At 44.5% G+C, this 22606-nt stretch overlaps 1 long non-coding RNA gene and 1 other non-coding gene across 2 annotated transcripts; one reads left to right on the top strand and one right to left on the bottom strand.

The window, feature by feature from the left end:
- The first annotated feature begins 9079 nt into the window (after positions 1-9079).
- On the top strand, positions 9080-22234 carry LOC118941547 (uncharacterized). The gene is made up of 6 exons (XR_016488886.1): positions 9080-9298; positions 9428-9622; positions 10043-10211; positions 12568-12680; positions 14423-14675; positions 19712-22234. It is a non-coding gene; the product is annotated as an uncharacterized LOC118941547 (long non-coding RNA).
- Positions 21371-21462, bottom strand: trnar-ucu (transfer RNA arginine (anticodon UCU)). Its single transcript is given in 2 exon segments — positions 21371-21406; positions 21426-21462. It is a non-coding gene; the product is annotated as a tRNA-Arg (tRNA).
- Positions 22235-22606: the final 372 nt, after the last annotated feature.

Raw genomic sequence — 22606 nt, 5'->3', positions numbered from 1 at the left:
TCGAATGTTCCTTGGGATATCAGCCCCCGCTCGTCCCTGAGAAAGAGGAAGAAGTCAGAATATCCTCTGCCCAGAAGTTTGTCCGCCACTGTCGACGTACCTGGAAAAGAGCCTGGGCTGCTCTTCTCAAGACCACATCCAGGTATCAACGACAGGCGGATCGCCACCGGACCCCTACTACACGCTATCTGCTCGGGCATAGGGTATGGCTTTCCACTCGGGACCTGCCTCTTCCGGTGGAGTCCCGTAAACGTTCCTCCGTTTCATCGGCCCTTACCCCATCTCTAAAATCCTTAGCCCTTCTGCTGTCCGTCTTATGTTGCCCCGCACCCTACGTATCCATCCCACTTTTCATGTGTCTAAGGATTAAACCTCTGTCTCACAGCCCTTAGTCTCCTGTTTCCTGTCTTGGATTTTCTTTGTCAATGTCAAAGTACACACAGTGGGGCAAAAAATAATTTAGTCAGCCACCAATTGTGCAAGTTCTCCCACTTAAAAAAAGATGAGAGAGGCCTGTAATTTTCATCATCAATGACTGGACGTCTATGGGAACAGAAAGCATGCTAGCTGTTCCTGTAGACTTCTAGTCATTGGGCTAATGATAGTTAGCATTGGCTCAGGAAACTACCTCTAACTTCCTTTATACTTGACGTAGAGACATAAAATGGTATCCAGAAGTTAATCTGACTCTGGGGAAGTACATCAGATAAAAGTGTAAGTGTATTCCTTAAATGGTCTGTTGTTTTTTTAAACAATAATGTAAGCACATGCAAATTGGCTAGCTAGCTAGCTAGCTAAGCTATTCACATGGATGGCATCTAAAATGTACTTTTTGATTTCCAGGAATTGCAGATAAAGACGTCAGCACAACACTGGATTACACCAAAGGCCCGAAGGCGTTGAGGAGAACAACTTCTCGGTTAACTATAAACAGTTTTTTATGGTCTCTGCATGACTATTATGCCTACCTGCCTATACCCACATGAAAAAATACTATAGTAACATCAGCTAAAACACCACAGTAAATACTACTGTATACCACAGTCCGCAAAAACACTATAATAAATACTACAGTATACTACAATCCGCACAAACATATTATTTACTATAGTACAGTTATTTTACTACTATATTTATACAATAGTTAACTGTAAATACTACAGTATATATACTACTGTACACAGTAAATTCTGCAAAAACATTACAGTGAATACTATACTATGAATACTATGGTACAAATATCTTATAGAACAATCCTTGAATAGCTTTTCAGAATTCACCAAAACATTAGTACACATGGAAAACTAAAGGCATAGAAACCCTAAATGAGTTGTTAATAGGAAATAAATGTACTTCCATAATTACATACAACTTAAAAGTTACATATAGCGAAATTTCGATTTGAAATCTTTTGGACATTAGAGCAACCTTGAGGGAATCTTATTTGAGTCAGAAAATTACGTTCATATGATGGGGAAGATATACAAAACCTTGCAGAGAATATAAGTCTCCTCTAAAAAACAATATTAACTATTGGAACCAAGAACTGATGTTGGCACAAGATAGTTGGAGCATAATGAAATTACAGTTAATGAAAATGTACACTTAATGCAGTATAAGTGAATTTATAGAATGTATTATACAAGAGACAGTGCTTGACTCAGGATGAAAGAAATGCAGGAGCTGTCTTTTTCCAAGTCGATCCATTAGACCAGGTATTCCCAAATGCCATCGGGAGTACGCCAAATAAAAATGTGATTCACAAAAAACCTTTAACAGTCCATTTAGTAAGGCCTGCGTCCATAGAGACATATATCAGCTCTACGGGTAGTACTGGTACTACCAGCAGTACTACACCTGCACTTGTCGATGACACAAGTTGTTCTGCCTCCACGAGCACATCCAATGTTAGCATCAGTAATTCTACATTTGTTGTTAACTCAGCTAGCATGGGCACTGACAATTGTGAATCTGATGCAGCCGAAGAGCTACTGCCCCCTTACCCAGGAAAGCACCGGACAACAGACAGGGACGTTGGACCATCGAAGAGGCGCAAATTTGATGAGAACTACATTGATTTGGGGTTCACTTATATTGGCAATAGTGCCTTTCCTCAGCCACAGTGTATACGTGCAAAAGTTCTCACAACTCAATGAAACCTTCACTCTTGCGCAGACATTTAGAAACAAAACATGCCAATTGGAAAAATATGCCACAGGAGTTTGAGTGAGAATTAAGACGACTTTGATTAGTAAGACATGTATAAAAGCAACAGATACCATTAATAAAAAGGGGCTAGAGCGTGATATATGGTGAGCTACCGAGTGACTAGGACAGGCAAGCCCCATACTATTGTGGAGGACTTATGTCACGGTCGTCCTCCTCTTCATCTGAAGAGGAGAGGCGAAAAGGATCAGAGGACCAATATGCGGTGTGGTAAGTGTCCATGGTAAATCTTTAATAAAGAAAGTACTGACACTGCATACAAAACAATAAACCAAATACGACCGTGAAGCTACAAATGAGACCTGTGCTGACACAAGCCACTAACATAGACAATCACCCACAAACAAACAGTGCAACCCAGGCTACCTAAGTATGATTCTCAATCAGAGACAACTAATGACACCTGCCTCTGATTGAGAACCATACTAGGCCGAAACATAGAAATGCCCCAAAACATAGAAAAACAAACATAGACTGCCCACCCAACTCACGCCCTGACCATACAAAATAAATACAAAACAAAGGAAATAAAGGTCAGAACGTGACAACTTAATTCTTCCTGCTGCCGCGGATATGGCTGGGACAATGCTGGGGGAAAAGGCCCAAAAAACTATATAGACAATGCCTTCATCAAACAACACTGTTTCGTGACGCATCAGTGACATGGCAGGAGATGTTTTGAAACAATTACTGCTTCGCAAACAAGCCAGTGAATTCTATGCGTTACAGCTGGATGAGTCAACAGACGTGGTGGGCCTGGCACAGCTCCTGGTATATGTTCGTTACGTTTATGTCGGGTCATTTAAGGAAGACATCCTCTTCTGTAAACCAGGACAACAGGAGAGGATATTTTTAAGGTACTGGACAGCTTTGTGACATGAAATGGACTTTGGTGGTCAAGATGTGTTGGTATCTGTACTGATGGCGCAAAAGCCATGACAGGGAGACATAGTGGAGTGGTAACACCCGTGCAAGTAATTGCTCCCGAAGCCACTTGGGTACACTGCAGCATTCACCGAGAGGCTCTTGCTGCCAAGGGAATGCCCGATAGCTTGAAAGATGTTTTGGACACTACAGTGAAAATTATTAACTTTGTTTTAGGGATAGGCGTCCCACTAACACCAAAGGCCCGAAGGGACACCTGTCGACAACATCCGGTGAATTTGGAGGGTGCGCAATTCAAATAAATAATCGTAATATTAAACATTCATGAACATACAAGTATCTTACATGTATATAATTTAAAGCTTAAATTATTGTTAATCTAACTGTGTTGTCCGATTTACAATAGGCTTTACAGTAAAAGCATACCATGCGATTGTCTGAGGACAGCGCCCAGAGATCAACATATTTTTCAACCAGCGCAGGCTTCTCAAAATCACAAATAGCGATGAAATAATAATATTCTTCTGTGTGCAATCCCAGCTACAACATGAATGGTTGTTTTCTTAGATAAAATCCTTCTTTATATTCCAAAAAGTCTGTTTAGTTGGCACCATCGATTTTAGCAATCCACTCGTTCAACATGCAGACAAAGGAGTCCAAAAAGCTACCACTAAACTTCATCCAAACAAGTCAAATAACATTTCTATTCAATCCTCAAGTATCCTAAAATGTAAATAAACTATAATATTTCATACGGAAAGTAGTATGTTCAATAGGAAAGTAAAATTAGTAAGCGTGCACCCTCTTCCACGCATAAGAAAGACTGATACTGTCGGTGCTCTCCAAATTCTTGCTCGGTTTTTCAAAAAACTATGAAACCTTGAATAAAGACTGTTGACGTTAGGGAAAGCCATAGGAATTGCAATCTGGGAGCCGGAATTACATAGGACCCATAGCTTTCCATTGTAAGAGCCTGGGACCTCAAAAAATAAAATAATTCCAGTTTGTTTTTCTTCAGATTTTTGCCTGCCATATCAATTCTATTATAGTGTCGGACATTATTTTAACAGTTTTAGAAATTGCAAAGTGTTTTATATCAAATACTACCATTTATATGCATATCCTGGCTTCTGGGCCTGAGTAACAGGCAGTTTACTTTGGGCACATCAGTCAGGTGGAAATTCAGGAAACTAGACCCCATCCTTAACAAGTGTTAAAGAAAGGCCCCTGAACTTTCGTGTATGTTCTGCACTATGCAATGATATGGGCAGGGACCATGTTACGCGTTTATAACATACAGAAGTGCGCTGGTTATCAAGGGGCAAAGTATTGACGAGTTTTTTAAATTGAGAGACGAGCTTAAAGTTTTCTTTTACAGACCATAATTTTCACTTGTCTGACTGCTTGCATGATGATGACGACTGGCCTATCTGGGTGGTGTTTTTTCTCGCCTGAATGACCTGAATCTAGGATTACAGGGACTCTCCACAACTATATTCAATGTGCGGGACAAAATTGAAGCATTGATTAAGAAGTTGGAGCTCTTCTCTGTCTGCATTAACAAGGACAACACACAGGTCTTTCCATCATTGTATGATTTTTTTGTGTGCAAATGAACTCAAGCCTCTGGACAATGTCAAATGTGATATAGCGAAGCACCGAGTGAGTTGGGTGTGCAATTACGCAGGTACTTTCCCGAAACGGGTTTGTTATCCCTTTCATGCCCTGCCTCCAGTCCACTCTGAACAAGAGAGCCTCATCGAAATTGCAGCAAGCAGTTCTGTGGAAATGTAATTTAATCTGTATTGGGCTGCGCTCAGAGTATCCTGCCTTGGCAAATCACGCTGTTAAGACACTGATGTCCTTTGCAACCACGTACCTATGTGAGAGTGGATTATCGGCCCTCACTAGCATGAAAACTAAATACAGGCACAGACTGTGAGTGGAAAATTATTTAAGACTGAGACTCTCCAATACAACCCAACATTGCAGTTTTGTGCATCTTTTCTAGCCCACCCTTCTCATTAACCTGTGGTGAGTTATTCACACTTTTCTAATTTACAAGGTTTTATATGAAAGATGGCTGATAAATCCACAGATTAGGGCCTAATGAATTTATTTCAATTGACTGATTTCCTTATATGAACTGTAACTCAGCAAAATCTTGGAAGTTGTTGCACGTTGCGTTAATATTTTTGTTCAGTATATTTAGGCTATCTCCAGTGCCGGTGGAAAGGCAACAACAACACTAATGCTTTAGCTATAGTTAACTAGCGAGAAACTGCTACAAGTTATGTTTCTGTTTGGCTATCTAGTTTGTCTGTTGTCTGGCATTATTTTATACCTGCTGCTGAAATGTGGTGCTCTCTTTCCTCCGGAAATGGCCCACTCACAGTGGCACACACGCAGCACAGACACAGACACGCACTAAAGGGTCATTACGGTAATGGCTAATATGTAGATTCTTAAGTGATTGATAATATTTAAAAGTGTGTTAATGAATTAAATTAACAAAAATGATTAAACACATTCCCATGACTTTACAAACCCTCATTTGACAACTTGGAACAGCTCATCTGTCAAACCCTGATCTGTTTCACCTGTCCTTGTGCTTGTCTCCACCCCCTCCAGGTGTCACCAATCTTAGTGCGACCTGGTATCCTAGAAGGATATTGACCTCATCCCGTCAGTAGAGGATGCCTGGTTGTTCTTTGAAAGTGCTTTACTCACCATCTTAAATAAGCATGCCCCTTTCAAAAAATGTAGAACTAAGAACAGATATACCCCTTGGTTCACTCCAGACTTGACTGCCCTTGACCAGCACAAAACACCCTGTGGCGTACTGCACTAGCTTCGAATAGTCCCTGCGATATGCAACTTTTCAGTGAAGTCAGGAACCAATACACACAGTCAGGTAGAAAAGCAAAGGCTAGCTTTATCAAACAGAAATTTGCATCCTGCAGCACTATTTCCAAAAAGTTTTGAGACACTGTAAAGTCCATGGAGAATAAGAGTACCTCCTCCCAGCTGTCCACTGCACTGAGGCTAGAAAACACTGTCACCACTGGTAAATCCATGATAATTGAGAATTTCAAGAAGCATTTCTCTACGGCTGGCCATGCTTTCCACCTGGCTACCCCAACCCCGGCCAACAGCTCTGCACCCCCCGCAGCAACTGGCCCAAGCCCCCCCCCCCCCCCCCCCCCCCCCCCCCTGCTTCTCCATCACCTAAATCCAGACTGCTGATGTTCTGAAAGAGCTGCAAAATCTGGATCCGTACATATCAGCTGGGCTAGACAATCTGGACCCTCTCTTCCTAAAATTATCTGCCGACATTGTTGCAACCCCTATTACTAGCCTATTCAACCTCTCGTTTGTATCGTCTGAGATTCCTAAAGATTTGAAAGCGGCCTCGGTCATCCCCCTCTGCAAAGGGGGAGACACTCTAGACCCAAACTGGTACAGACCTATGTCCATCCTGCCCTGCCTTTCTAAAGTCTTCGAAAGCCAAGTGAACAAACAGATCACTGACGATTTCGAATCCCACCGTACCTTCTCCGCTATGCACTCCGGTTTCCGAGCTGGTCATGGACGCACATCAGCCACGCTAAAGGTCCTAAACAATTTCATAACTGCCATTGATGAAAGACAGTACTGTGCAGCTGTCTTCATCGACCTGGCCAAGGCTTTCGACTCTGTCAATCACCGTATTCTTATCGGCAGACTCAATAGCCTTGGTTTCTCTAATGACTGCCTCGTCTGGTTCACTAACTACTTCTCAGATAGAGTTCAGTGTGTCAAATAGGAGGGCCTGTTTTCCGGACCTCTGACAGTCTCTATGGGGTGCCACATTGTTCAATTCTCAGGCAGACTCTTTTCTCTGTATGATGTTGCTCTTGCTGTGGGTGATTCTTCGATCCACCTCTATGCAGACGACACTATTCTGTATACATCTGGCCCTTCTTTGGACACTGTGTTAACAAACCACCAAACGTGCTTCAACGCAATACAACACTCCTTACGTGGCCTCTAACTGCTCTTAAATGCTAGTAAAACTAAATGCATGCTCTTCAACCGATCGCTGCCTGCCCGACTAGCATCACTACTCTGGACGGTTCTGACTTAGAATATGTGGACAACTATAAATACCTAGGTGTCTGGCTAGACTGTAAACTCTCGAATCGGCTTCCTATTTCGCAACAAACCTCCTTCACTCATGCTGCCAAACATACTCTCGTAAAACAGACTATCCTACCGATCCTTGACTTCGGCGATGTCATTTACAACACCTGTTCTATAGAAAATGTTGTGGCTAGAGTCAAATACTAAGGAAATTAGAAGGGGGGGGGGGGGGGGGGGGGGGTTCGGCAGTCAAGAAAATGGCCTTCGCTGAAACCCACACCACTTCTAATTTCCGTAATTTTGTGGCTACTCAAATACTTTCTGTGGCACACATCAGAGTCGAGTACTTTCAATAGAACAAACTTCACATCAGGATAGGCAACCAAAATGAATAATTCATGAATGTGTGTTATATTAATCATAGAGGAGGGAGTAAAATGTGGGCAAGCAATAAACATTTCAGAACTACTAGTCGAATAAAACATAGGACAGATGACCAATTTTGGCAAAAACATTTATTTATAGACTAATACACCTGAAACAAATAGCCAAACCGAAAGCTGCAGTCATTATTAACCGATATAAAAAAAATCAAATGAAACGCAGCCTAACGTGATCAGAAATCTCAACTAGCAGGCAAGTCGCAGCAATGAAGAATTGAGTGCGTGCGCGTTCACGCGAAGGGGCGATTCTGTCAGGGGGGAGTTTTTCCGGCACAACACCGGAAAGCTACACTAAAAGAAGACGTTGCTTAGTTACAGTAGCTATTCAACCCACACATATTTAGTCTAGCATCGCATCGTTTCATGTAACGTTAGCAAACTACTTTCAATATGCAATTTAAAGTAACGTTACATGGAGACTGCTTGGTTATAATGGAATGGACTAAAAAAACAATGTTAAGCAACTGATTTGTATCGAATCATATATTTAGCGTGCATGCCAGGCAAGGTCGTAAAATAAAACATAGCTAGTGTGCTTTATTGTAGCTAGCTAGTTAGGTGGCTGATGTTAGCAGATATTTCTGGTCAAGGATCAGCTGACTTGATACGGTCTTTTGTAGGATACTGACTTGATAGCGTTACAATAAGGTTAACTCTCTGTCTTTATGCTAGCTAACGCTTCCATTTGAGATGTGGATGTTTTACTTAAGCTAGCAAGCTACTACTGGCTTTCCCCATCAATCAAGCCTGCACTGAAGTGTTATATGCAGTGTCTTGTAGTGAAATAAAATAACTTTGCCAGAAGGCCTTGGTTACTTTTGGTGCTGACTGTAAAAGTGTCTTTCTACTAGCTAGGTAACTACTAACGTTAGCTAGCTTAACAGTAACTAGCTAACGTTAGTGATATCAAGGAACTTCCACATCTTGTTACCGTACACCCATGGACTGTTTTACTAGCTCTTCCATTAGAAATGTGGATGTTTTACTTGATCAATAAAACCTGCAATTAAGTGCTACTATATATGCATTGTCCTGTGGTCAAATAAAATAGCTAAATGCATTTGGCATCGGGTACATCGGTTTAGACTCACAGTTAGCTAGCTACTGTAGCTAACACTTTGTAGGTAGCTAGATTGTAAGAAGCAGTTTGTCAACAAATGCAATGCATATACCCTAAACATTGCTAATGCTGTTTTGATTAAATATGTAAATTATTGATGATTGAAGGGTCCCCTATAGGCTACCGTTTTGGAATTTAAATGAAGTATTAACTAGCTGAGAATATCGAATATAAAAAAAATGACCGTTATCTCTCTTCAGTTCTCGACCAGGGTGCTGAAGGAGACACCTGTTATGTACAGCCCCAAAGAAGTGGATCACTCGTTTTTCGACAGCGACGGTGATTTTGACAGCATCAGCAAAGAGCGAAAGAAAGAGTGAAATGAGCTCTGAGGCTAGAAAGGAGCCAGACATCCAGCCGGAGCCTCCACAGACAGAGCAACGTAGTGGTACAGAGAGTTCCGGTGGTGATACCTCAACCGAGGACCGAGGAGAAGGGTCATGGCTTTGAGGCCGAAGACAGGAGCAGCTGGTATTCTAGCATATCTTCCATTAAATCAGAGGTATGCATGATAATGGTGAGGCTATTTTGTGAATGGCTGTAAGAAAGGCATGGTCAATGATAGTCTGATGAAAATAACCACTGTCGTATTTTACCCTTTCTCTTGACTTTTTCCCATCCCTTTACCCAGGTCAAGGTAAAGTCACAAGGAAAGGGCAACGAGTACTTTATTCTTAGGGACTCCCGAGTGGTGCAGCGATCAAAGGCACTGCATCTCAGTGCTAGAGCCGTCACTACAGACCCTGGTTCGATTCCAGGCTGTTTCACATCCGGACGTGATTGGGAGTCCCATTGGGTGGCGCACAATTGGCCCAGCGTCGTCCGGGTTAGGGTATATATTTTTAAAAAGTCTGTGTGGCTTCGTCATTCTACTTTACGCCACTTTGGCATTAGCCACTCAATACAACTGCCCAGGCTTGGGGTCCTTTGGGATTGAGGCCTAATCAATGTCAAGGAAGCATCATTATTTGAAATTCGAAATAAAGATATATGATTTAATCCTAAAGATGTTCATTAGAATTCCAATTATTTTTATACAATACAGTACAAATTTAGAACAAACAGTAGTCACATAAAATGTTATCCTCATCATTCATGTTCTTAGTGGCAATCACTTTCAAAAACATGTCCATCAAAGGTTTGAATAGAGTTCCATGACCAGGGAGCTGATTAATAAAAACATGTCTAACCATGGTCTGTTATAATAATTGTAGTAGTTCTAAACTATATTCACTTACCTGTCTAGTCGGTGGTGAAGGGGGACAGCGGTGCAAAGGAGGAATCTAGCATCAACTCCAAGAGCTCCAGCGACATCCGCACGGCGTCATTGGCAGAGGAGCAGATAATGATGAAGATGGCTATCACCAGAGCCAAGATGAAAGCGAGGAAGAGTCAGGGAGGCCACCGGGTCAAAGGTTCCAAAATTGTATTATTTCTTTCCTAATTATTTTGGAATCCCATATATCCTTATCTCAAAATGTAAATGAGCCATACAATTTATTATCTTCATGTATTTATTATTTTATCTATTTATTATTTATAAATTGCCATTGAGATTATAAATGTATTTTCCAAAGGAGGCCTGGCCAATAAACAGTTGAAGTCGGAAGTTTACATACACCTTAGCCAAACACATTTAAATTCAGTTTTTCACAATTCCTGATATTTAATCCTAGTAAAAAAATCCCTGTTTTAGATCAGTTAGGATCACCACTTTATTTTAAAATTGTGAAATGTCAGAATAATAGTAGAGAGGATTATTTATTTCAGCTTGTATTTCTTTCATCACATTCCCAGTGGGTCAGAAGTTTACATACACTCAATTAGTATTTGGTAGCATTGCCTTTAAATTGTCAAACGTTTTGGGTAGCCTTCCAGAAGCTTCCAACAATAAGTTGGGTGAATTTTGACCCATTCCTCCTGACAGAGCTGGTGTAACTGAGTCAGGTTTGTAGGCCTCCATGTTCGCACATTCTTTTTCAGTTATGCCCACAAATTTTCTGTAGGATTGAGGTCAGGGCGTTGTGATGGCCACTCCAATACCTTGACTTTGTTGTCCTTAATCCATTTTGCCACAACTTTGGAAGTATGCTTGGGGTCATTATCCATTTGGAGGACCCATTTGCGACCAAGCTTTAACTTCTTGACTGATGTCTTGAGATGTTGCTTCAATATATCCACATAATTTCCCTTTCTCATGATGCCATCTATTTTGTGAAGTGCACCAGTCCCTCCTGCAGCAAAGAACCCCCACAACATGATGCTGCCACCCCCGTGCTTCAAGGTTGGGATGGTGTTCTTCGGCTTGCAAGCCTCCCCCTTTTTCCTCCGAACATAACGATGATCATTATGGCCAAACTGTTCTATTTTTGTTTTGTCAGACCAGAGGACATTTCTCCAAAAAGTACGATCTTTGTCCCCATGCAGTTGCAAACTGTAGTCTGGATTTTTTTATAGCAGTTTTGAAGCAGTGGCTTCTTCCTTACTGAGCTGCCTTTCAGGTTATGTTGATATAGGACTCGTTTTACTGTGGATATAGATACTTTTGTAACTGTTTCCTCCAGCATCTTCAAAAGGTCCTTTGCTGTTGTTCTGGGATTGATTTGCACTTTTCGCACCAAATACGTTCATCTCTAGGAGACAGAACGTGTCTCCTTCCTGAGCGGTATGATGGCTCCGTGGTCCCATGGTGTTTATACTTGCGTACTGTTGTTTGTACAGATGAACGTGGTACCTTCAGGCGTTTGGAAATTGTTCCCAAGGATGAACCAGACTTGTGGAGGTCTACAATTTTTTTTTGATGCCTTGGCTGATTTCTTTAGATTTTCCCATGATGTCAAGCAAATAGGCACTGCGTTTGAAGGTAGGCCTTGGAATAAATCCATAGGTACACCTCAAATTGACTCAAATTATGTCAATTTATCTATCAGAAGCTTCTAAAGTCATGACACCAATTTCTGGAATTTTCCAAGCTGTTTAAAGCCACAGTCAACTTAGTGTGTGTTAACTTCTGACCCTCTGGAATTGTGATGCAGTGAATTATAAGTGAAATAATCTGTCTGTAAACAATATTTAAAAATGTACTTCTGTCATGCACAAAGTAGATGTCTTGACAAAACTATAGTTTGTTAACAAGAAATTTGTGGAGTGGTTGAAAAACGAGTTTTAATGACTCCAACCTAAGTGTATGTGTCGCGGCTGGCTGAAGGACCAAGGTGCAGCATGGTAAGCGTACATTCTCTCTTTATTGAAAATGACGCTGACAAAACAAAGAACAAAGCAAACCGTGAAGCTTTGGGCTATGTGCCCTGAACAAAGACAAAGTTAACTTCCCACAAAACAGGTGGGGGAAAGGGTACCCAAGTATGGTTCTCAATCAGAGACAACGATAGACAGCTGTCCCTGATTGAGAACCATACCAGTCCAAGACATAGAAATACAAAACATAGGAAAAAGGACATAGAATGCCCATCCTAGTCACACCCTGGCCTAACCAAAATAGAGAATAAAAAGCCTCTCTATGGCCAGGGCATGACAGTATGTAAACGTCCGACTTCAACTGTAGCAGCAAACAGGCATGTAACATTATGCAGGGGTGTCAAACTCATTTCAGGTGAGGGGAGTTCTTAACTAATCAGTGACCTTAACTCAATGAGTTCCACTGTCATGTTGGTGCATTTTGGACTTATATCCCCTTTTAAACATTTTGTGTTTGAACTATAGACTTCTGAGTTTGACCATTGGAAGTGTCTATTTCTTCTGCATCCAAAGATACCAATTCTTAATCAGAGAGGTACGTGGGGCTGCCTTAATCGACATCCACATCATCGGTGCCCGGGGGGCATGTAACGGCTGTTGGAAGGAGAGGACCAAAACGCAGCGTGGTACGTGTTCCTACTTTATTAGAACTGCACACTGAAATAACAAAAATAAGCAAATAAGCGAATGAATGATAACCGAAACAGTCCTGTCAGGTGCAGAAAGACACAAAACAGAAAACAACTACCCACCACACAAGTGGGAAAAGGCTACCTAAGTATGGTTCTCAATCAGAGACAACGATAGACAGCTGCCTCTGATTGAGAACCACACCCGGCCAAACACACAGAAATAGAACACATAGAACCCACAACATAGAATGCCCACCCCAACTTGTTTTTGTTTAAGTATTCATTCTTTATTTAATTACAATGAATACTTACCACGCTGCACCTTGGTCCTTCAAAGGACCAAGCAGCGTGGTGAAAAGGAGGAATGGACATGGGAGGACATCTTGAATGTCAAGGGATCCTACACATGGGAGGAAATCCTGGCTGGAAGGGATCGCCTCCCATGGGAACAGGTGGAGGCAGCCAGGAGAGCGGAGGCAGCAGGAAAAGGGAACCAGCGATACCAGGGAACACGGCTGGCAAGGAAGCCTGAGAGGCAGCCCCAAAAATGTATTGGGGGAGGCACACGGGGAGTGTGGCAGAGTCAGGAGTCAGACCTGAGCCAACTCCCCGTGCTTACCGTAAGGAGCCAAGGATGGAACCAGAGCCGGTCAGGGCGGAATTGAAGGGGAGCGAAACAGAGACAGTGAAGGAGTTAATGGGGAGATTGGAGGAGAGACTTATGAGGGAGTTGCTGTGTTGGTGCATGAGGCACAACATCCGCCCGACGGAGCGTGTCTGCGATTTGATGTCACCTGAGTCAGCTCTCCATACTCGTCTACAGCTCTCCGTGCTTACCGTGGCGGGCGTCGTACTGGTCAGGCACCATGTTATGCGGTGGAGCGCACGGTGTCCCCAGTATGCGGTGTGCTACATCCCGGCTCCCCGCATCTGCCGGGCTAGGGTGAGGATCCAGCCAGGGCGGATGGTGACAGCCCTGCTCTCCAGACAGCCAGTGCGTCCAGGATATCCTGCGCCTGCGCCAGCGCTGCGCACTGTGTCTCCCGTGTGTCTGCACAGCCCAGTGCGTCCTGTGCCTGCTAGAGTCACCATCCAGCCAGGACGGGTTGTGCAGGCCATTAGTTCGAGACCTCCAGTGCGCCTCCTCCACGCACAAGCCCTCCGGTGGCAGCCCCAGCACCAGGCTGTCTCTCTGTCTCCTCCCTAGAGGTGCTCCCGCCTGTCCAGCACTGCCAGAGCCTTCCTCCTGCCCAGCGCTGCCTGAGTCTCCGCCTGTCCGGTGCTGCCGGAGTCTCCCGAATACTCCCGAATAATCCCGAATGTTTACTGAGTTACCATCTCCCGAATAAACTCTAGATGATACATAAGATGTATATCGATAACAGTCATTTATTAATCATTACCTCATATCAGTCTCTAAATTATGAATGTCGCATACTCTTTGCATCTGCACAAATGGCAGCTTTACTGATCATTCCGTACCACACAAATTGATTTAACTATTTATTTACTAACTAACTAAATAATAATGCAGGATACACACACGCACAGTATAGGTTATTGATTAGAAACTTAATATGATGGAAATATCTTTATGTTTGAAGCCTGAAATGTGGCAAAAGGTCGCAAAGTTCAACGGGGCCGAATACTTTCGCAAGGCACTGTAACTAACAAAATGTTAATCTGCTGTTTCCTCCTCTGTCATCTCTCCCTCCTCTCTCTGAAACCTTCCTTAGTCGCCTGGGTTGTGGCTTGGCCATCGTCTGCCCTAGTGGAGGCAGTACCAGGAAGAACTACTCCTTTAGCAACGACGAGGTGCGGCAGACCGACTGGGAGAATCAGAGGCTGCTGCGCCAGTTGTCGCGCCCCTCGACCCACTCGCGACCAGGCAGCACTAGTAGCTCCCGTAGGAGATCCAATGGAGGATGAGGGAGTCGGCCCCCTGTCCGCCTCTACCACAGTGCCCTCAACAGACAGCGTGAGCAGCATGTTAGGTGCGTGAATGAGGACCCAAAAGCGAACTAACTTAAACAGAGCTTCTTTAATAACCAAACATAGGTAGGCTCAGATAGACCGGCAGATTCCGACAGGACAAGGTTACAGCAAACATGACGATAGTCTGGCTCAGGCATGAAACACAACAAACAAGAATCCGACAAGGACAGGAACAAAAACAGAGAGAGATATAGGGGACTAATCAGAGGGAAAAGGGGAACAGGTGGGAGAAGGGGTGACGAGGTAGTCAAGAGGAGACAAGGAACAGCTGGGGGAAAGCGGGGGAGAAAAGGTAACCTAACAACGACCAGCAGAGGGAGACAGGGTGAAGGGAAAGGACAGAGACAAGACACAACATGACAGTACATGACAGTACCCCCCCACTCACCGAGCGCCTCCTGGCGCACTCGAGGAGGAAACCTGGCGGCAACGGAGGAAATCCTCGATCAGCGCACGGTCCAGCACGTCCCGAGAGGGAACCCAACTCCTCTCCTCAGGACCGTACCCCTCCCAATCTACGAGGTACTGGTGACCACGGCCCCGAGGACGCATGTCCAAAATTCTACGGACCCTGTAGATGGGTGCGCCCTCGACAAGGATGGGGGGGGGGGGGGGGGAAGACGAGCGGGGGCGCGAAGGACGGGCTTGATGCAGGAGACATGGAAGACCGGGTGGACGCGACGAAGGTATCGCGGAAGAAGAAGTCGAACTGCGACAGGATTAATGACCCGAGAAATACGGAACGGACCAATGAACCGCGGGGTCAACTTGCGAGAAGCCGTCTTAAGGGGAAGGTTCTGAGTGGAGAGCCAAACTCTCTGACCGCGACAATATCTAGGACTCTTAGTTCTACGCTTATTAGCAGCCCTCACAGTCTGCGTCCTATAACGGCAAAGTGCAGACCTGACCCTCTTCCAGGTGCGCTCGCAACGTTGGACAAAAGCCTGAGCGGAGGGGACGCTGGACTCGGCGAACTGAGATGAGAACAGCGGAGGCTGGTACCCGAGGCTACTCTGAAAAGGAGATAGCCCGGTCGCAGACGAAGGAAGCGAGTTGTGGGCGTATTCTGCCCAGGGGAGCTGTTCTGACCAAGACGCAGGGTTACGAAAAGAAAGACTGCGTAAGATGCGACCAATAGTCTGATTGGCCCGTTCTGCTTGACCGTTAGACTGGGGGTGAAAGCCGGAAGAGAGACTGACGGAAGCCCCAATCAAACGGCAAAACTCCCTCCAAAATTGAGACGTGAATTGCGGACCTCTGTCCGAAACGACGTCTGACGGAAGGCCATGAATTCTGAAAACATTCTCGATGATGATTTGTGCCGTCTCTTTAGCAGAAGGAAGCTTAGCAAGGGGAATGAAATGAGCCGCCTTAGAGAACCTATCGACAACCGTAAGAATAACAGTCTTCCCCGCTGACGAAGGCAGTCCGGTGACAAAATCTAAGGCGATGTGAGACCACGGTCGAGAGGGAATAGGAAGCGGCCTGAGACGGCCGGCAGGAGGAGAGTTACCGGACTTAGTCTGCGCGCAGACCGAACAAGCAGCCACGAAACGACGCGTGTCATGCTCCCGGGTGGGCCACCAAAAACGCTGGCGAATGGAAGCAAGCGTACCCCGAACGCCAGGGTGGCCGGCTAACTTGGCAGAGTGAGCCCACTGAAGAACGGCCAGACGAGTAGGAACGGGAACGAAAAGAAGGTTCCTAGGACAAGCGCGCGGCGACGGAGTGTGAGTGAGCGCTTGTTTTACCTGCCTCTCAATTCCCCAGACAGTCAACCCGACAACACGCCCCTCAGGGAGAATCCCCTCGGGGTCAGTGGAGGCTACTGAAGAACTGAAGAGACGAGACAAAGCATCAGGCTTGGTGTTCTTAGAGCCCGGACGATGAGAAATCACGAACTCGAAACGAGCGAAAAACAGCGCCCAACGCGCCTGACGCGCATTAAGTCGTTTGGCAGAACGGATGTACTCAAGGTTCCTATGGTCAGTCCAAACGACAAAAGGAACGGTCGCCCCCTCCAACCACTGTCGCCATTCGCCTAGGGCTAACCGGATGGCGAGCAGTTCGCGGTTACCCACATCATAGTTACGTTCCGACGGCGACAGGCGATGAGAAAAATACGCGCATGGGTGGACCTTGTCGTCAGAGAGGGAGCGCTGAGAAAGGATGGCTCCCACGCCCACCTCTGACGCGTCAACCTCGACAACGAACTGTCTAGAGACGTCAGGTGTAACAAGGATAGGAGCGGATGTAAAACGATTCTTGAGGAGATCAAAAGCTCCCTGGGCGGAAACGGACCACTTAAAGCACGTCTTGACAGAAGTAAGGGCTGTGAGAGGAGCTGCCACCTGACCGAAATTACGGATGAAACGACGATAGAAGTTCGCGAAGCCGAGAAAGCGCTGCAGCTCGACGCGTGACTTAGGGACGGGCCAATCAATGACAGCTTGGACCTTAGCGGGATCCATCTTAATGCCTTCAGCGGAAATAACAGAACCGAGAAATGTGACGGAGGAGGCATGAAAAGTGCACTTCTCAGCCTTCACAAAAAGACAATTCTCTAAAAGGCGCTGGAGGACACGTCGAACGTGCTGAACATGAATCTGGAGTGACGGTGAAAAAATCAGGATATCGTCAAGGTAAACGAAAACAAAGATGTTCAGCATGTCTCTCAGGACATCATTGACTAATGCCTGAAAGACAGCTGGAGCGTTAGCGAGGCCGAAAGGAAGAACCCGGTATTCAAAGTGCCCTAACGGAGTGTTAAACGCCGTCTTCCACTCGTCCCCCTCCCTGATGCGCACGAGATGGTAAGCGTTACGAAGGTCCAACTTAGTGAAAAACCTGGCTCCCTGCAGGATCTCGAAGGCTGAAGACATAAGAGGAAGCGGATAACGATTCTTCACTGTTATGTCATTCAGCCCTCGATAATCTATGCAGGGGCGCAGAGACCCGTCCTTCTTCTTGACAAAAAAAAACCCCGCTCCGGCGGGAGAGGAGGAGGGGACTATGGTACCGGCGTCAAGAGCTACAGACAAATAATCTTCGAGAGCCTTACGTTCGGGAGCCGACAGAGAGTATAGTCTACCCCGGGGGGGGGTGGTTCCCGGAAGGAGATCAATACTACAATCATACGACCGGTGTGGAGGAAGAGAGGTGGCCCTGGACCGACTGAACACCGTGCGCAGATCGTGATATTCCTCCGGCACCCCTGTCAAATCACCAGGCTCCTCCTGTGAAGAAGAGACAGAGGAAACAGGAGGGATAGCAGACATTAAACATTTCACATGACAAGAGACGTTCCAGGAGAGGATAGAATTACTAGACCAATTAATGGAAGGATTATGACAAACTAGCCAGGGATGGCCCAAAACAACAGGTGTAAAAGGTGAACGAAAAATTAAAAAAGAAATGGTTTCACTATGATTACCAGAAACAGTGAGGGTTAAAGGTAGCGTCTCACGCTGAATCCTGGGGAGAGGACTACCATCCAGAGCGAACAAGGCCGTGGGCTCCTTTAACTGTCTGAGAGGAATGTCATGTTCCCGAGCCCAGGTCTCGTCCATAAAACAGCCCTCCGCCCCAGAGTCTATTAAGGCACTGCAGGAAGCTGACGAACCGGTCCAGCGTAGATGGACCGACAAGGTAGTGCAGGATCTTGAAGGAGAGACAGGAGTAGTAGCGCTCACCAGTAGCCCTCCGCTTACTGACGAGCTCTGGCCTTTTACTGGACATGAAGTGACAAAATGACCAGCGGAACCGCAATAGAGACAGAGGCGGTTGGTGATTCTCCGTTCCCTCTCCTTAGTCGAGATGCGGATACCTCCCAGCTGCATGGGCTCAGCACCCGAGCCGGCAGAGGAAGATGGTAGTGATGCGGAGAGGGAGGCGACGGAGAGCGCGAGCTCCTTTCCACGAGCTCGGTGACGAAGATCAACCCGTCGCTCAATGCGAATAGCGAGTTCAATCAAGGAATCCACGCTGGAAGGAACCTCCCGGGAGAGAATCTCATCCTTTACCTCTGCGCGGAAACCCTCCAGAAGACGAGCGAGCAAGGCCGGCTCGTTCCAGCCACTGGAGACAGCAAGAGTGCGAAACTCAATAGAGTAGTCTGTTATGGATCGATTGCCTTGACATAGGGAAGACAGGGCCCTGGAAGCCTCCTCCCCAAAAACAGATCGATCAAAAACCCGTATCATCTCCTCCTTAAAGTCTTGATACTGGTTAGTACACTCAGCCCTTGCCTCCCAGATTGCCGTGCCCCACTCACGAGCCCGTCCAATAAGGAGAGATATGACGTAGGCGACACGAGCAGTGCTCCTGGAGTAAGTGTTGGGCTGGAGAGAAAACACAATATCACACTGGGTGAGGAACGAGCGGCATTCAGTGGGCTCCCCAGAGTAACACGGCGGGTTATTGATTCTGGGCTCCGGAGATTCGAAAGCCCTGGAAGTGGCCGGTGGATCGAGGCGGAGATGGTGAACCTGTTCTGTGAGGTTGGAGACTTGGGTGGCCAGGGTCTCAACGGCATGTCGAGCAGCAGACACTTCCTGCTCGTGTCTGCCTAGCATCGCTCCCTGGATCCCGACGGCTGATTGGAGAGGATCCGAAGTCGCTGGGTCCATTCTTGGTCGGATTCTTCTGTTAGGTGCGTGAATGAGGACCCAAAAGCGAACTAACTTAAACAGAGCTTCTTTAATAACCAAACATAGGTAGGCTCAGATAGACCGGCAGATTCCGACAGGACAAGGTTACAGCAAACATGACGATAGTCTGGCTCAGGCATGAAACACAACAAACAAGAATCCGACAAGGACAGGAACAAAAACAGAGAGAGATATAGGGGACTAATCAGAGGGAAAAGGGGAACAGGTGGGAGAAGGGGTGACGAGGTAGTCAAGAGGAGACAAGGAACAGCTGGGGGAAAGCGGGGGAGAAAAGGTAACCTAACAACGACCAGCAGAGGGAGACAGGGTGAAGGGAAAGGACAGAGACAAGACACAACATGACAGTACATGACACAGCAGCGCATCGAGAAGGAGAACCTGCTGTGTGTTCTTCTCTTTTTGTGTGTTTAACTTATCTTTTGTCATTGGGTGTTTGGCTTTATTGTTTCAACGTTACAATGCGTTTATTGGGATTTTTGTTTATTTCAAGCTCAAATGAGTCAAGACTTGCTTCAAAGTGGATATACAGTGTCGTATTTGCCCCTTTTCTGATTTTCTCTATTTTTGCAGCTAAAGGTGGCACAACCAGTTTTTGAGTGTAAGGGGGCAATTACTTTTTCACACAGGGACATTGGGTGTTGCGTAACTTTGTTTATGAAATTAATGAAATAGGTATGTAATTGTTGTGTTATTTGTTCACTCATGTTCCCTTTATCTAATATTAGGTTAGGTTATGGTTGAAGATCTGATAACATTCCGTATTAAACATATGCAACAGTAGAGAAAATTAGAAAGTGGGCAAATACTTTTTCACAGTACTGTAGCTTGAAAAAGTTACCATTTACTGCCTAGAACTCTTCCATGTTATGTACAGACTAAAAGTTATAATGTCCTTAAATGAGGCCTTGCTGGCTAAACCCAAAGTCCCAGACAATCCTCCAAAGGTCAATATTTTTGTGAATTTTCAGGAAAACATATGTAATGGACATTTCGGTTCCATTTTCACACAAACTGCTGTCTGCACACACACTTTTAGTCCAAAAACTATAATCATGTACCTGTGAGGCAGTGGAGGCTCATCAGAGGAGGAAGGGAAGGACCATCCTCCTCATGGAATTTCATAAAAATTAAATGTGTTAAACTTTTAAAAAGTTATCCTTTTTAGATTCAACTATACTAAATATAATCACGTCAAAAAATAATTGATTAAAACACACACATGTTGTCCACCCAATCAAAGGATCAGAGAATGAGTCTAGTACTGAAAGTATAAGCTACAGCTAGCTAGCACTGCAGTGCATAAAATGTGGTGAGTAGTTGACTCAAAGAGAGAGAAAGACAATAGTTGAATAGTTTTGAACAAATACATTTCTTCCAAACTGAAGGAGAAGCATGAGAGAAATATACAATGCATTTGGAAAGTAGTCAGACCCCTTCACTTTTTCCACATTTTGTTACGTTACAGCCTTATTCTAAAATGTATTAAATGATTGTTTTCCCCTCATCAATCTACACACAATAGCAAATTTAGCAAATTTATTACAAATTAAAAAACGGATACATTTGATGAAACCAAGGTTGAACTTTTTGGCCTGAATGCCAAGTGTCCAAAGGTGCTTCAACAAAGTACTGAGTAAAGGGACTGAATACTTATGTACATGTGATATTTCAGTTTTTTATTTGTAATAAATTTGCTAAAATTTATAAAAACCTGTTTTTGCTTGTCATTATGGGGTATTGTGTGTAGATTGATGAGGGAAAAAAACAATTTGATCAATTTTAAAATAAGGCTGTAACCTAACAAAATGTGGAAAAAGTCAAATATAAGTGTTTTATTAGATCGTTGAGAAATATATGTATTTAGCCAAATATACATATCAGAATTGAGCTCTCTTTCTAAATGTTATACTATACTTTTAACAACAAAATTTTGTCAAAAGATTAACTAAGATAATTTTGTCTTCCAGTATGATATTTTCCTTTGTACATTTCCCTGTATCACCATTTTTTTCAAAAGATCGACTCTGGTGGGACTCGAACCCACAACCTTTGAATGACCTCGCATTCACAAGCCTAGAAGTCCAATGCGCTATCCATTGCGCCACAGAGCCACCTGTTGCACACATGTGAAACTGAATCTTTTGAATTGTGTGTGTGTGTGTGTGTGTGTGTGCGTGCGTGCGTGCGTGCGTGCAAGGAGAGAGGGCCTATTCAAGGAGAATTGCCGGGGGTGTGTCTGAGAGCACAGGCCGGTCAGTGAAAGCAGACACGGTATTGGCCACAGAGAGACAGTAGCAGGTGGCAGTGGACACGACAGTGGTGGCAGCTCAGATCAACATTATTTAAAGTTCAAGGCCAACCCCAACCTCTACTCCAACAGCCCGGCACTATGAGAGATAATGGTTTTAACCACTGTAAATGTTTAATGTAATGGTTGTATGGCACAGATTACTATTTTTAAAATATGTCCCACCTATTCCTTCCTAGCACTCATACAATTTTGGGGTTGGATCTTCTTAATCTGGTTGAGCGCCTAATCTACTGCTCTCCAAACTTTATTTCAAGTATGGAAATATTAAACACAATTATGCACAGAGATAAAGGCATTTCATTAAAATAATCATGGCTGAGGTGGTCACCGGTGTTAGCAGTTGATGTTAATCTTTAATAACACAGACCCCAAAGCAAATCAGGGTGAGGAAAATAGGTTTATTCGAAGAGGACAAATCATATGGGGAGGTAACATAAACTAACTCACTTTTGTACATCGTGCTGGTCCGTACAATTATTTTAGCGCCCAAAAAACGTAATACTTCCAGATCAACTGTAATATCAATACCATTGTAAAGCAAATTAAAGCAATTTCTCCCCTTTCCAACAAAATGAATGACGAGACCTTCATGATGCCCATCTCTGCATGATTCAACAAGGCAATGAGCTCCGTTGGGTCTTTTTAAAAGTGGTGGGTGGGGAAGTGAAACCTATTGCGTGATAGTGAGAAGGAGAGATGGTGTGTGAGGAAACTGCTTTTTTTTCACTCAATCTGTCCAATTTATCACCTTATCGCCTCTAAAATGTAAATTAAACACTATAAAGAGTTTATATAATGTGTCATTACATACCTATTGGAAGGTTTGTGTCGAATTTGAATCGGGTTTTAGGGCGGAGTTAAAGTGATCTTCAGAAGTTAACATCGGCTTTTGAGAGTCATGATAGCTTGCAGTGATGATGCAAAAAATGACTAGGTATCCCCCT

This window comes from Oncorhynchus mykiss, chromosome 19 (genome assembly GCF_057628025.1).
Source record: "Oncorhynchus mykiss isolate SJ-2025 chromosome 19, ASM5762802v1, whole genome shotgun sequence".
In the NCBI taxonomy this organism is placed as follows: Eukaryota; Metazoa; Chordata; class Actinopteri; order Salmoniformes; family Salmonidae; genus Oncorhynchus; species Oncorhynchus mykiss.
This window is presented reverse-complemented; position numbering and strand designations above follow the sequence as displayed.